Genomic DNA, 13521 nt, shown 5'->3' with positions numbered 1-13521 from the left:
GTGTCTTTAGTGGGTTTGTCGCATCTTCTAAGTGTTCTGCCAGCAAAGCGCAGTCTTTGTTTCGCCTTCCCCACAATATTATCTATGTGGTCTTTCCAGTTTAAGTTGCTCGTAATTGTAATTACTAGGTATTTAGTCGAATTGACAGCCCTTACATTTGTGCGATTTATCGTATACCCAAAATTTATCTTATGTCTTTTAGTACCCTTGTGGATGACCTTGCACTTTTCTTTGTTTAGAGCCAATTGCCACTTTTCGCACCGTGCAAAATTTCTCTGTAGATTATTTTGTAATTGAAATTGATCGTCTGTTGATTTTATAGAAGGTATATTACAGCATCATCTGCAAACAATCTCAGGGGGCTGCTCAGATTATAACCTAGATCATTTATGTAAATCAGGGACAACAGAGGGCCTGCGACACTACCTTGCGGAACGCCAGGTATCACTTCTGTTCTACTCGATGCTTTACCGTCTATCACTACGAACTGTGGCGTCTCTGAGAGGAAATCACGAATCCAGTCACACAACTGAGGCGATACTCCATATGCACGCAATTTGATTAATAGTCGCTTGTGAGGAACGGTATCAAAAGCCTTCTGGAAATCTAGGAATATGGAATCGATCTGAGATCCCTTGTCGACAGCACTCATTACTTCATGGGAGTAAAGAGCTAGCTGTGTTGCACAAGAACGATATTTTCTGAATCTGTGTTGGTTATGTACCAATATGTCATTTTCTTCAAGGTGATTCATAATGTTCGAGTACAGTATATGCCCCAAAATCCTGCTGCAAATTGAGGTCAGTGATATGGGTCTGTAATTCAATTCCTATTTCCTTTCTTGAATATTGGTGTGACCTGTGCTACTTTCCAGTTTTTAGGAACAGACCTTTCGCCTAGTGAGCGGTTGTATATGACTGCTAAGAAAGGCGCTATTGTGTCTGCATACTCTGAAATGAACCTGATTGGTATACCATCTGGACCGGAAGACTTTCCTTTCATAAGTGATATGAGTTGTTTCACAACACCCAAGATATCTACTTTTATGTCACTCATGCTAACAGCTTTTCTGGTTTCGAATTCTAGAATATTTACTTCATCTTCTTTCTTGAAGGAATTACGGAAAACTGTATTTAATAACTCTGCTTTAGTGGCACCATCATCGGTAACATTTCCATCGCTATCGCGCAGTGATGGTATTGACTTTTTTTGCCACTGGTGTACTTTACATACGACCAGAATCTCTTTGCGTTTTCTACCAAATTTTGAGACAATGTTTCATTGTGGAAACTATTAAAAGCATCTCGCATTGACGCCCGCACTAAATTTCGAGCTTCTGTGAAACTTAGCCAGTCTTGGGGATTTTGCGTTCTTCTGAATTTGGCATGCTTTTTTCGTTGATTCTGCAACAGTGTTCTGACGTGTTTTGCGTACTATGGTGGATCAGTCCCGTCTCTTATTAACTTATGCGGTATGAATCTGTCTATTGCTGTCGATACTGTATCCTTGAATTGAGCCATATCTGGTCTATACTTACATAATTAGCTTGGAAGGAATGGAGACTCTCTCTTAGGAAGGCATCAAGCGAATTTTTATCTGCTGTTTCAAATAGATATATTTTGCGTTTATTTTTAGTGGTTTTGGATGATATGGTTTTGAGCCTCGCTACAATGAGCTTGTGTTCACTAATCCCTGTATCTGTCATGACACTCTCTATTAGATCAGGATTATTTGTGGCGAAGAGGTCAAGTGTGTTTTCGCAACCATTTACAATGCGTGTGAGCTCTTGAACTAATTGTTCAAATTAATTCTCAGAGAAAGCATTTAGTACAATTTCGGAAGAAGTTTTCTGTCTACCACCGGCTTTGAACATGTATTTTCGCCAACAAATCGAGGGTAGATTGAAGCCTCTACCAATTATAACTGTATGAGTGGGGTACTTATTTGTAATGAGATTCAAGTTTTCTTTGAACCGTTCAGCAATTATATCATCTGAGTCGGGAGGTCGGTAGAAAGAACCAATTGTTATTTTGGTACGGCTGTTGAGTATAACCTCTACCCATAGTAATTCGCAGGAACTATCTATTTCAACTTCACTAGAAGATAAACTACTACCAACAGACACAAACACACCACACCTACTTTATTTAATCTATCCTTTCAAACACGGTTTTTTAAGAGTTTGTCGTAAGGCGTGGAGGTTATGCCCGAACCCTCAGAAAACTTAAGTATGCTATTTCCATCTGAGCAACCACCCAGCAAGTACAGAACTAAACGTATTATTTTGTAGCAAGGATAAACGCAGTCAGTGTGGTGTCACCGCCAGACACCACACTTGCTAGGTGGTAGCCTTTAAATCGGCCGCGGTCCATTAGTATACGTCGGACCCGCGTGTCGCCACTGTCAGTGATTGCAGACCGAGCGCCGCCACACGGCAGGTCTAGAGAGACTTACTAGCACTCGCCCCAGTTGTAGAGCCGACTTTGCTAGGAAAGGTTCACTGACAAATACGCTCTCATTTGCCGAGACGATAGTTACCATAGCCTTCAGCTACGTCATTTGCTACGACCTAGCAAGGCGCCATTACCAGTTTATATTGAGATTGTTATTAATGTATCAACAAGAGCGATGTTCTCCAATTATGGATTAAAGTTAAGTATTCCAAGAACGACGTTCTTTTCTTTATAGGATAATTACTTTACCTTGTTCCAGACCTCACGGCAATCTGCGTGAGCTTAAAAGCGTGCATTTCGGCCTCCTCTAGCAACACGGTGTTGGCTCTTCTGCCAACACTTCAGTCAGTTTCCAAAATATCTTGGTGTATACCTAGACACCTCGAAACCACACAACAAAAATTGAAAACTAGAAACCGTTAAACCGTTTTATTCTAAAATATGCTGGAACAAACTGGGAAACACACACAAAGACACTACGCACAGTGGCACAAGCACTGCTCTATTCTGTTGCTGCTTATTGCTCCCCTGTATGAAGTAAAAGCTGTCATGTTAAAAAGATGTGTAAGTGTTAATGATACAATGAGGTGAATACCTGGAACAATCAGATCAACGTCTCCTCCACGGTTACGGCTTCTCTCGAATATTGCCCCTCATCACCTTAGGCGACAGCTATGAGAACACTCAAGAATGGAAGAAGATCAACCATATCTGGATCTCCAAAGATCTGCCAATAAAGAATACATTAGAGCTCCTTATCCTATAATACACTTAAATTCAGGAAAATTATTGGGAAGCACATTCCATTAACCTATGTCTTGGAAGAACAATGGAGATCAGAATGGGCATTCTTCTAGAAATAAAACACTATCCAACCAAACTACTTCCAGGATCACACTTGCCTCGGAACTCATAGAGCTGCCTGAAAAGAATCATAACAGGGCATGTCAGAATGAAAACTCTTTAAGCTGAAAACGGGTGAAATGCGACTGTGGCGCTCCAGAAAAAACTGTACACCACGTAGTAATGCAGTATCTAAACAGGAAATTCTGAAGGAAGTGGGAGGATCTGCTAGCGGCAATAACTGAAGCAATGGAATGGCTGAACTCACTGGACACCGCACTGTAGCAGACACACACTGAAAAAATAAAATGGTATATAAAAAGCAGATTTTAAATAATGTTTAAATAATGTAATCACCATAGAACATTCAGTATCTTTCAAACTATATTTATAGCGCGTGTCTTTCTTTGCCAGTGCTGTCTAATTCTTAGTACGTTAATGCTACGTGTTTGGATGTATGAAGCTGATTACCTCGGTAGACGCCATACGATAAATAAATTAATCAGTCGCATCTATGACATAAATTATGGTAGCGGTAGACTTCGTAACAAAGTTTTGTACGTTTTACTAACTAAAGTACATGCTCGTATTTAGCAAGAGCAGGCATTGCCTGCAGGGGAAGTGAATGATAAAACTAAGATTTTGGAAATAGCCACAAGTCGCACTTCAGTGTAAGTTTTCCGTATTATCTCAATTTGTATCTTTTTACGGTGCATACTCTGGTGATGCTTTTGTTCATCCGAAGAGCGAAACCGGTAAATAAAAAATAGTAAGTGCGACTTATGAGCGTTTTCAAAAACTTAAAGTACGTATGTATGTTCTTTTAAAACATCTCCTGAAACCTTTTTACTGAAATATGTCAACAGTAGATGAATAGTTAATCAGTAGTCCACTAGTATCAAGGCCGTTATTACGGCCAGAGGTGGTTGTTCTGGGTACTGATTTCTCAGGATCTATGCACCCAAATTGCGTGAAAATGTAATCACATGTCAGTTCTAGTATAATATATTTGTCCAATGAATACCCTTTTATCATCTGCATTTCTTCTTGGTGTAGTAATTTTAATGGCCGGTAGTGTAACTTTAATATAGGCTGAAAAGTTGAAAAACTCTACTACTAGTCACTTTTTTATGATAATTTATTTTTGTCTTTACCAGACTCAGAATGGATTGCCCATCTTAAGACCAGGTCTAGGTTAGGTTGTAATAAGACTCTGGTTGTGAGTTGGCGAAGACAACGAATGTAAAAGCATAAGACCGGTTTGTGGTGACCGATTGAGCTATTGCTTAGCCCGAGATTTAGGATAGGTTTAAATGTGACTGTCTGGTTGTGAGATGGGGAAGCCAACAAATGTGAAAGCAAAGAATTACCTGAAGTGTCTTGCACTCCGCAGAAACGTCAACAGATTTTATCTCAGAACTACTGTTGCAAACTCGCTAGGTCCTCTCTAGGTAAGACTTGTATTGTACTTCCATCTGGGACTATTAATGTGTGTGTTTGGAAGTGAGGTCACCATTCTATCGTCTTGGGCTGTACTTCCAAGGTAAAGAGATAGAACTGTTGAAGTGAAAAATTTGTTATCAGTGTTCCGGTACAGATTCCCTTAGAGTTGGATATGGGCCTAAATTATGTCGCCTACATTTTACTCTAAATTTATGTTTTGCAAACCATGCAATCGTCCGTTCTACCTATCGTAATAACACACCATTTGCCGTTTCGATGCGGCCGGCACCCGCGTGTTGGTCAGCTTTCACTACGTCATCATGCAGGAAACGGGTCGATTCGCCCTCCTGCCGACCAGCAGTTAGTCACAGGTTATGAACAGAACGAGACTGGTGTGAGTGAAGTACTTGGTGAGTACAGTAATGTGGCTTGAGAAGAAACAGATACAAGTTCGTAATTCAAGTCTTATGAGCAATAACATATACATTGAAGAGCCAAGAAAGTGGAACGCCTGCCTAATATCGTGTAGGGCCCCGCGAGCCCGCAGAAGTGCCGCAACACGACGTGGCAGGGATTCCACTAATGTCTAAAGTAGTGCTGGAGGGAACTGACACCATGAATCCTGCAGGGCTGTCAATAAATCCGTAAGAGTACGAGGGGCGGAAATCTGCTCTGAACAGCACGTTGCAACGCATACCAGATGTGCTCAATAATGTTCGTGTCTGGCGAGTTTGGTGGCCAGCAGAAGTGTTAAAATTCAGATGAGTGTTCCTAGAGCAACTCTGCAGCAATCCTCGACGCATGGGGTGTCGTATTGTCCTGAAGGAATTGCACAAGTCCGACGGAATTCACAATGGACATGAATGGCTGCAGTTGATCAGACAGGATGCTTACGAACCTGTCACCTGTCAGAGTCGTATCTAGACGTATCCTGGGTCCTATATGACTCCAACTGCACACGCTCCACGTCATTAAAGAGCCTCCATCAGCTTGAACAGTCCCCTGCTGACATGCAGGGTCCATGGATTCATGAATTTGTCTCCACACCCTTACACGTCCATCAGCTCGGCACAATCTGAAACGAGACTCGACTGACCAGGCAACATGTTTCCAGTCATCAACAACCCAGTGTCGGTGTTGACGGGCCCAGGCGACGCGTAAAGCTTTGTGTCGTGAATTCATCAAGGGTACACGAGTGGGCCTTGGGCTCCGAAAGACCATATCGATGATGTTTCATTGAATGGTTCGCACGATGATACTTGTTGATGGTCCAACACTAAAATCTGTAGCAATTTGCGTAAGGGTTGCACTTCTGTCACGTTGAATAATTCTCTTCAGTCGCCGTTGGATCCGTACTTGCAGTGATGTCGGAGATTTAATGTTTTACAGGATTCCTGATATCCACGGTTCACTCGTGAAATGGTCGTACGGGAAAATCCCCACCGCTACCTCGGAGATGCTGTGTCCCATCGCTCATGAGCTGACTATAGCAGCACGAACAAACTCATTTAAATCTTGATAACCTGCCATTGTAGCAGCAGTAACCGATCTAAGAACTGCACCAGACACTTGTCTTATGCAGGGTGGTCAATTGATAGTGAGCGGGCCAAATATCTCACGAAATAAGCATCGAACGAAAAAACAAAAGAGAATGAAACTCGTCTACCTTGGAGGGGGAAACGAGATGGCGCTATGGTTGACCCGCTAGATGGCGCTGCCATAGGTCAAACGGATATCAGATGCGTTCTTTAAAAATAGGAACCCCCATTTTTATTACATATTCGTGTAGCACGTAAAGAAATATTAGTGTTTTAGTTAGACCACTTTGTCCGCTTTGTGACAGATGGCGCTGTAATAGTCACAAACGTATAAGTAAGTGGTATCACGTAACATTCCGTCGGTGCGGACGGTATTTGCTTCGTGATACATTACCCGTGTTAAAATGGACCGTTTACTAATTGCGGAAAAGGTCGATATTCCGTTGATGTATGGCTATTGTGATCAAAATGCCCAACGGACGTGTGCTATGTATGCTGCTCGGTATCCTGGACGACATCATCCAAGTGTCCGGACCGTTCGCCGGATAGTTACGTTATTTCAGGAAACAGGAAGTGTTGAGCCACATGTGAAACGTCAACCACGACCTGCAACAAATGATGGTGCCCAAGTAGGTGTTTTAGCTGCTGTCGCGGCTAACCCGCACAACAATAGCAGACAAATTGCGCGAGAATCGGGAATCTCAAAAACGTCGGTGTTGAGAATGCTACATCAACATTGATTACACCCGTACTATACTTCTATGAACCAGGAATTGCATGGCGACGACTTTCAACGTGGCTAGCACTGGGAACAACGAATATTGCGGCTTGCGTTCACTTCTGTCAGTGGATTATCCGCCGCAGTGTTGTATTGCTTAACATCGTACAGTTTACAGTGTTCACGGATGAGGCATCTTTCACCCGTGATGGTGTTTTCAAAAGCTGCAGCAGCCATGTCTGGAGTGAATGCCACCAGTAACGATTTGCTATCAACGTATGAGCGGGCAGTGTCCTAATAGGACCCTATTTTCTGCCTCCCATTTGACTGGTTCACTTCGCCTGGTGGTCCTGCGAGATGTGCTGCCACAGTTGTTGGAGATTGTCACCTTTATAATTCGCGAAACGATGTGGTTTCAACACGACGATGCTCTGGCCCACTTCGGTGTTAATGTCCTGAAGAACACGTACCATCATCGTTGGACTGGAAGGAGAAGTCCTGTGCTATGACGCCGAGACGTTAGTGTACGAAACCTGCACAGAAACGGTCGAATAGCTGCTTGCTAGTGTCCAAGCTGCCTGTTTCCTGCTACAACAGACGCCGAGGATCATTGAGAGACTGCGGCAGAACTTGATGCGCCGTTGTCATGCGTGCACTGAGACTGGCGGTCGCCAATTATTATGAGCCACGTTGTTGTAGTGGTGTATACGATGTGTATGTCCGTAACACGATAAATATGCATTTCCGACCACTGGTTCCCTATCTCAATCCAATCGCTTGTGGACCAAGTATCACCTTTTTCAATTGCGCCCAAAACGTTTGAGATGTCCTGTATAAGAATTTCGGCATGTTCTCGCAACAGCGAAAAAGGCAGATCTTCAAAATATAGAGGGACATGTCTATTGTAATAGTCTTTCTTGCAAAATCAAACGGACCGTAAATTTTTTCTTACGTCGCTGTGGTTCACTTTTCGACTTAAATGGATCGTCGCCTTATGAGTTTGTCATCCTCCAACTCCACACCCAATAAATTCACCAAATTCTACACGTTGTATTCTCGGCACACGGAGGGCTTGTAGCAGGTGAATACTAAATCGTTTGCAAGACAAATGTCACCGCAAAGCACGCCATACAGGCATATGAGGAATGGGTTACTCTCTGCTAGCACGAAGAGTAGACTTCCGTTGGCTACGTGCAGAACTCTTTTTGAATGCGCCCTACGTTTCGAACGAGCACATTGTGTGATTTGTGGATTTCGTCATACGTAAACAAGCAGTATCTCTGGCCTGCCGGTGTCATCGTCGAATGCTTTCGTCGTAGTGTTATCGCTATCCCGAGTCTACGCGCATTGCTCAATGAACGAAAGAGTGAGCAAGCAAATGAGGGGGCTAGCTCCAGCAGGAAGACCCATGCCGTGGACCACATCAGCCGAAAACTTTCGACAGGTAACAAGGTAAACTTTTAGTTTATATGCTTAAGATTAAGTGGACCTCACGTTTCTGTCTCTATCTGTGCAGATGATACAGTCTAGTGTAAGTTGACGAATCTCTTTGTAACGCACTGTACGATGACAGTTCTTCCCAGATAACGAGTCTTGTGTTTTAGTCATTAACTCTGTGGAAGAGAATACGAGAGACGTTTAATATGTAATGCAACACATTTTTTGTCTGAAAGCAGGTTGGCTTTATTCAGGATTCCAGTATGCCATATTATTCCTCATTCTTTTGGGTAAAAGCCCTTATTTTCATACCATCTCCTTCCGATGCGACGGCCTTACGCCACCTTACTGGGAGGACCTGTATGCCTACACGGAAACACTCTAATGGTCGACTTCGGAGCCAGTATCTTGCTCGACCGTCCATGTACTGCTTACAAACAGCGGGCCAAACAGACGGAAGCGGGAAGGTGCAAGATCCTGGCTGTAGGGTGGATGAGAAAGAACGGAACCCCAACTGGTAGACGAGTGTATCGGCACGACCAACGGAGACGGCTAGCTGAGCAGGCAGGAGACCCGTCGGTCACCTCAAGTGAGTGTCCCCAGTTGCCAAGCCTGCAGCTGGCAGATGAGACACGTTTGTGCGGCCATCGTGCGATCACGACAGACACCTCGCCCAACGACTCACCGTGCTCGTGTTCACTGATGGGTCGCCTATGAATATCTGCGATTCTTTGGTTTTCCACCAAAAGAAACTCAATGACAGCTCTCTGCCTGGAACGCACTTCCGTTACAGACGCCATTTTGAAAGCTACGTATAACGCCACCACCTATTGTAACTTCGTGAAACTGTAGGGGCTGCAGCATGGATATTCCACAATGTCTCGCAACAAACTGCGCACTTTTTCAACGGAAACTGGCCGAAAAAAAGAATGTGTTGCATTACTAATTCAACGCCTCTCGTAGATATGCACTAGGAATGTTGTTAAGGGAGTGTGGGCGACAACGTTTATAACGGTGGAGTATTTGAATAACAAAAATGGTTCAAATGGCTCTGAGCACTATGGGACTTAACATCTGTGGTCATCAGTTCCCTGGAACTTGGAACTACTTGAACCTAACTAACCTAAGGACATCACACACATCCACGCCCGAGGCAGGATTCGAACCTGCGACCGTAGCGGTCGCGCGGTTCCAGTCAATAACACCTTAGAGTAAATAAAGATATGTGATGGCTTTAAATCATAAAGGCAATGAAAGCCAATTGTGCTAGTAAGCTTAATTTTGGTGCGCATTGAAAGTTTGTCAAAACTAATATACCCTCGTAGCATTTGAAATGCAAAAATTGGTTCATTTATGTAGGGACTTCAGGAAATACCCTGCGCTAAGACCAATACGCAACGAGACTGGAACATTGTCAGAAGAGACTACATGTCGGGATTCCTGCAGAGACAGTTCTGGTGCGGTACGAATGACAGGCGCATCACAGTGTGCGAGTAAAATGACGCGTCAACTGGAAACGTACTCCAAAGTTGAAGTACGCGGGACAGTGTGATTCTTGACGGCCAAACGTCTGAATTACCCACAGACTCACAGTGAAATTCTGGCTGGATGTGGATCAAATGCAGTGTCGTGTGCAGCCGTAGGGAAAAGGTGCCAGTAATTTGAGCACGATGGCACAGACGTGGGCGATGTTGGTCGGGAGGACACTGCCATCGAACACAGACGACAATGTCTAGCCAATCGAGGAACTGCTTCGCAGTAATCGCAGGTTTTACGAGAGTGAGAACGTTCACACAGTGTTTCTCGAATGTCTCCATGATCAATATATTAAATGTGTGTGTGTGTGTGTGTGTGTGTGTGTGTGTGTGTGTGTGTGTGTGTGTGTGATGTCTGTTTTATTGAACTCGTCCTACAGAACAGACACCACACATGTACACTAAAGGGAAAGCACCGAGGAGCAGTTGTGCGACACAAAAGAAGTTGGTACGCTTTTTTCCACATCTGAAAGACGATGTGTATTTAAATTTCGTGCCAGTCTCATAAGAGCGGCGCTATTAGCGCCACTATGAGGATGCAAACCAGGTTTACTTTAAATACACGCTGTAACAGTCGTGCGCGTTAGTCACCTGTGGGACTGGACTTGTTGAGTTAATGTCAGTCAAGAATGCCTTTAAGGCGACAAAGAAACTGTTATCAACACCTCACTGAGTTTGAATGTGGTCGTGTAATAGGGCTACGAGAAACTGGATGTTCCTTCTGTGACACTGCAAAAAGACTTGGCAGGAATGTAGCCACAATACACGACTGCTTTCAGCGGTGGTCACGAGAATCTGCAGCCGCAAGAGGACCGGGCTCCGGACGAGCGCGTAGTACTACAGGGAGTGATCATCGTGTTCTGCGTATGGCTATGGTCAATCGTACTGCATCTGCAGCAGAAAGTTGAGCAGCAGTTGGCACCAGAGTGACACGACGACGCCCTGTAGCGTGCATTCCACTAACCCCAAACCACCGCCATTTGCGACTTTAGTGGTGTCAAGCGAGCGCTTATTGAAGGGCAGGGTGGGAGTTGTCGTGTTTTGTGATGAAAGCTGGTTCTGCCTCTGTGCGAAAGATGGCCGTGTGTTGATTAGAAGAAGGTCAGTTCAGTGCATCCAACCAACCTGTCTGCGTGCTACACACGATGGACCTACACCTGGAGTTATCATCTGAGATGCGATTTCGTACAGCAGCAGGAGCATTCTTGTGGATATCCCGTGTACTCTGACTGCAAATTTGTACGTCAATCTGGTGAGTGGACTTGTTGTACTGCCATTCTTGAACAGCATTCCAGGGGGTGTTTTCCAACAGGATAAAGCTCTCCCACATACCGCTATTATAACCCAAAATTGCTCTGCATTAATTATTTTTTTGTGTTGCAATTTTTTCCGCCAGTGTAGTATATGTATCTGTTTCACTTTAAAGTGTGGAGCAGGACTCAATAAAAATTCGTTGGCCTCCCCGGCCAGTTGTTCACCGTCCATGCCAGACGAGGGGTTTTCGTGTTACCAATTAACGTGGTGATTGCAGCAAACTACGCCGATGAACCAAGCGACTGTAAGTTCCACCAACAGTGAAGTGCGAGGCTCAATTCGGTGCGCGGACGGGAAAGTTTGACTCCGTTACAGCCGTCGTATACTTGTGCAATACATGGCGATTAATATTTAACAATGGGCATCACGTTTTTATATTTCTGAGACATAACTGCAACGATTCTCAATCGTGGGTGCACTTAAAGAGATAGTGAAGCACGTAGTACTCAACATAAACTTGCACCTCTTCCTCAGGTAGTAAACACCTTGCGGATGATGATCACCATTAGGCGGCTGGTTGGATTTCCAGGCGTCTGCACGGTACGATAAGGAAGGGCCAGTGGGGTATGAAGCTGTTTAAGCTGGTCTAGAGGCAGTGGAGAGTAATGTGTGGAGACGTGGGCAACTCCCTCCATACTCGGTTAATCATTGTAAATTACCTTGCATACGCTTCTTTCTATTAGAAACCCACTGAGGTGACAAAAGTTATAGGACAGCGATATGCGCACATACAGATGGCAGCAGTATAGCGTACACGACTTATAAAAGGGCAGTGCATTGGCGGAGCTGTCATTTGTACTCAGGTGATTCATGTAAAAAGGTTTCCGACGTGATTATGGTCGTTCGACTGGAATTAATAGGGTTTGGACGCGGAATGGGAGTTGGAGCTAGACGCATGGGACATTCCATTTCGGAAATCGTTAGGGAATTAAATATACAGGTAGTACTTCTCACCATGGTCAACGCAGTGCCCGACGGTTTTAACTTAACGACCGAGAGCAGCGGCGTTTGTGTAGAGTTTTCAGTGCTAACAGACAAGCAACACTACCTGTAATAACCGCAGAAATCGATGAGGGACGAGCGATCAACGTATTCGTTATGACAGTGTGGCGATATTTCGTGTTAATGGGCTATGGCTGCAAACGACCGACGCGATTCGTAGAATGGCGCAGTGCTTAAGGCGGTCAGTTTCCAATTTACGCGTAAAGGTTTCGAATCCTATCACATCCATGTATTTAAATTGGTGGTGAGAGATATTAATTTAAGAGGACAACGAGAATTATTCAGTATTCAAAATTTTAACGGATAACACCTACACTGCCGGTCTTGCAACACTTTCTCTGTATGTACTGTGATTTCTGCTTGGCATTAAAAGAAAATCATATCTCTTTGTGCTTTCGTCGGTATTGGCGTCCTGCATGGATGTAAATAAAGAAAACACAAATTAATGTGATGCTTTTTCTGGACGTAAGAAAACTAAATTCTCTCTCTTCGATGCCCTTCATCGGCATTGACGTCATGCGCCATGTGACAAAATCATAAGTTACATGTTTGTCTTTTTGATAAAAGGTCGTAAAATAATTTAAAATCGAGAGTCTGTGATGCGTCATGAACTGCTTCAGAGAGCACGGTCTTGGTTGTCGCTGCTGGTCTTCAACACCTAAAAATGTTCTCCATCTCAGCTCCTAAGTGCTCTATGGGACCGAGGTCAGAACCTTTGGGAGGCCAGTTCAACAGCTCAACGTCTCCGCTCGCCTGAAACCAGTGTTTTACACAGTTCGTTGCATGGACAGGAGAACGATCATGTTGGAAGATTATTTTGCCTCGTGAAAATCTTTGACGAATAGAAGAAAGCATTACGTTCTTTAGTATTTCGCAGTAGCAATGACTAGACAAAGGACGGTCCAGTTGCCACAGAAAACGCAGCAACCATTTGAAAACTGACCAAGACGCAGTAAATGTTCCCTTCAAGCACGCGTGTAGCAGCAGCAGAATTAAGGAGATAATAGCTTTAACGGCAGTAATAACAGAAGCTTTTGGTAAATTCACGCTCCTGAATGGTATTTCTCGATCTAAGAAATTTCTTGAAAGAGAGAAAATTTCAAAAAAGCCTGGAATCGAGGCTATGACGGCTAAAAGCATCTTTACATCCCGCTGACATGTGAGTCAGAAGCCTGTTGATAACTAACCAGTTAATAGAGGACTGAATTTTTTCACCGTGTCTGATTTCTACACTAAGC

This window comes from Schistocerca piceifrons, chromosome X (genome assembly GCF_021461385.2).
Source record: "Schistocerca piceifrons isolate TAMUIC-IGC-003096 chromosome X, iqSchPice1.1, whole genome shotgun sequence".
NCBI lineage: Eukaryota > Metazoa > Arthropoda > Insecta > Orthoptera > Acrididae > Schistocerca > Schistocerca piceifrons.
Note: the sequence above shows the minus strand (reverse complement) of the source record.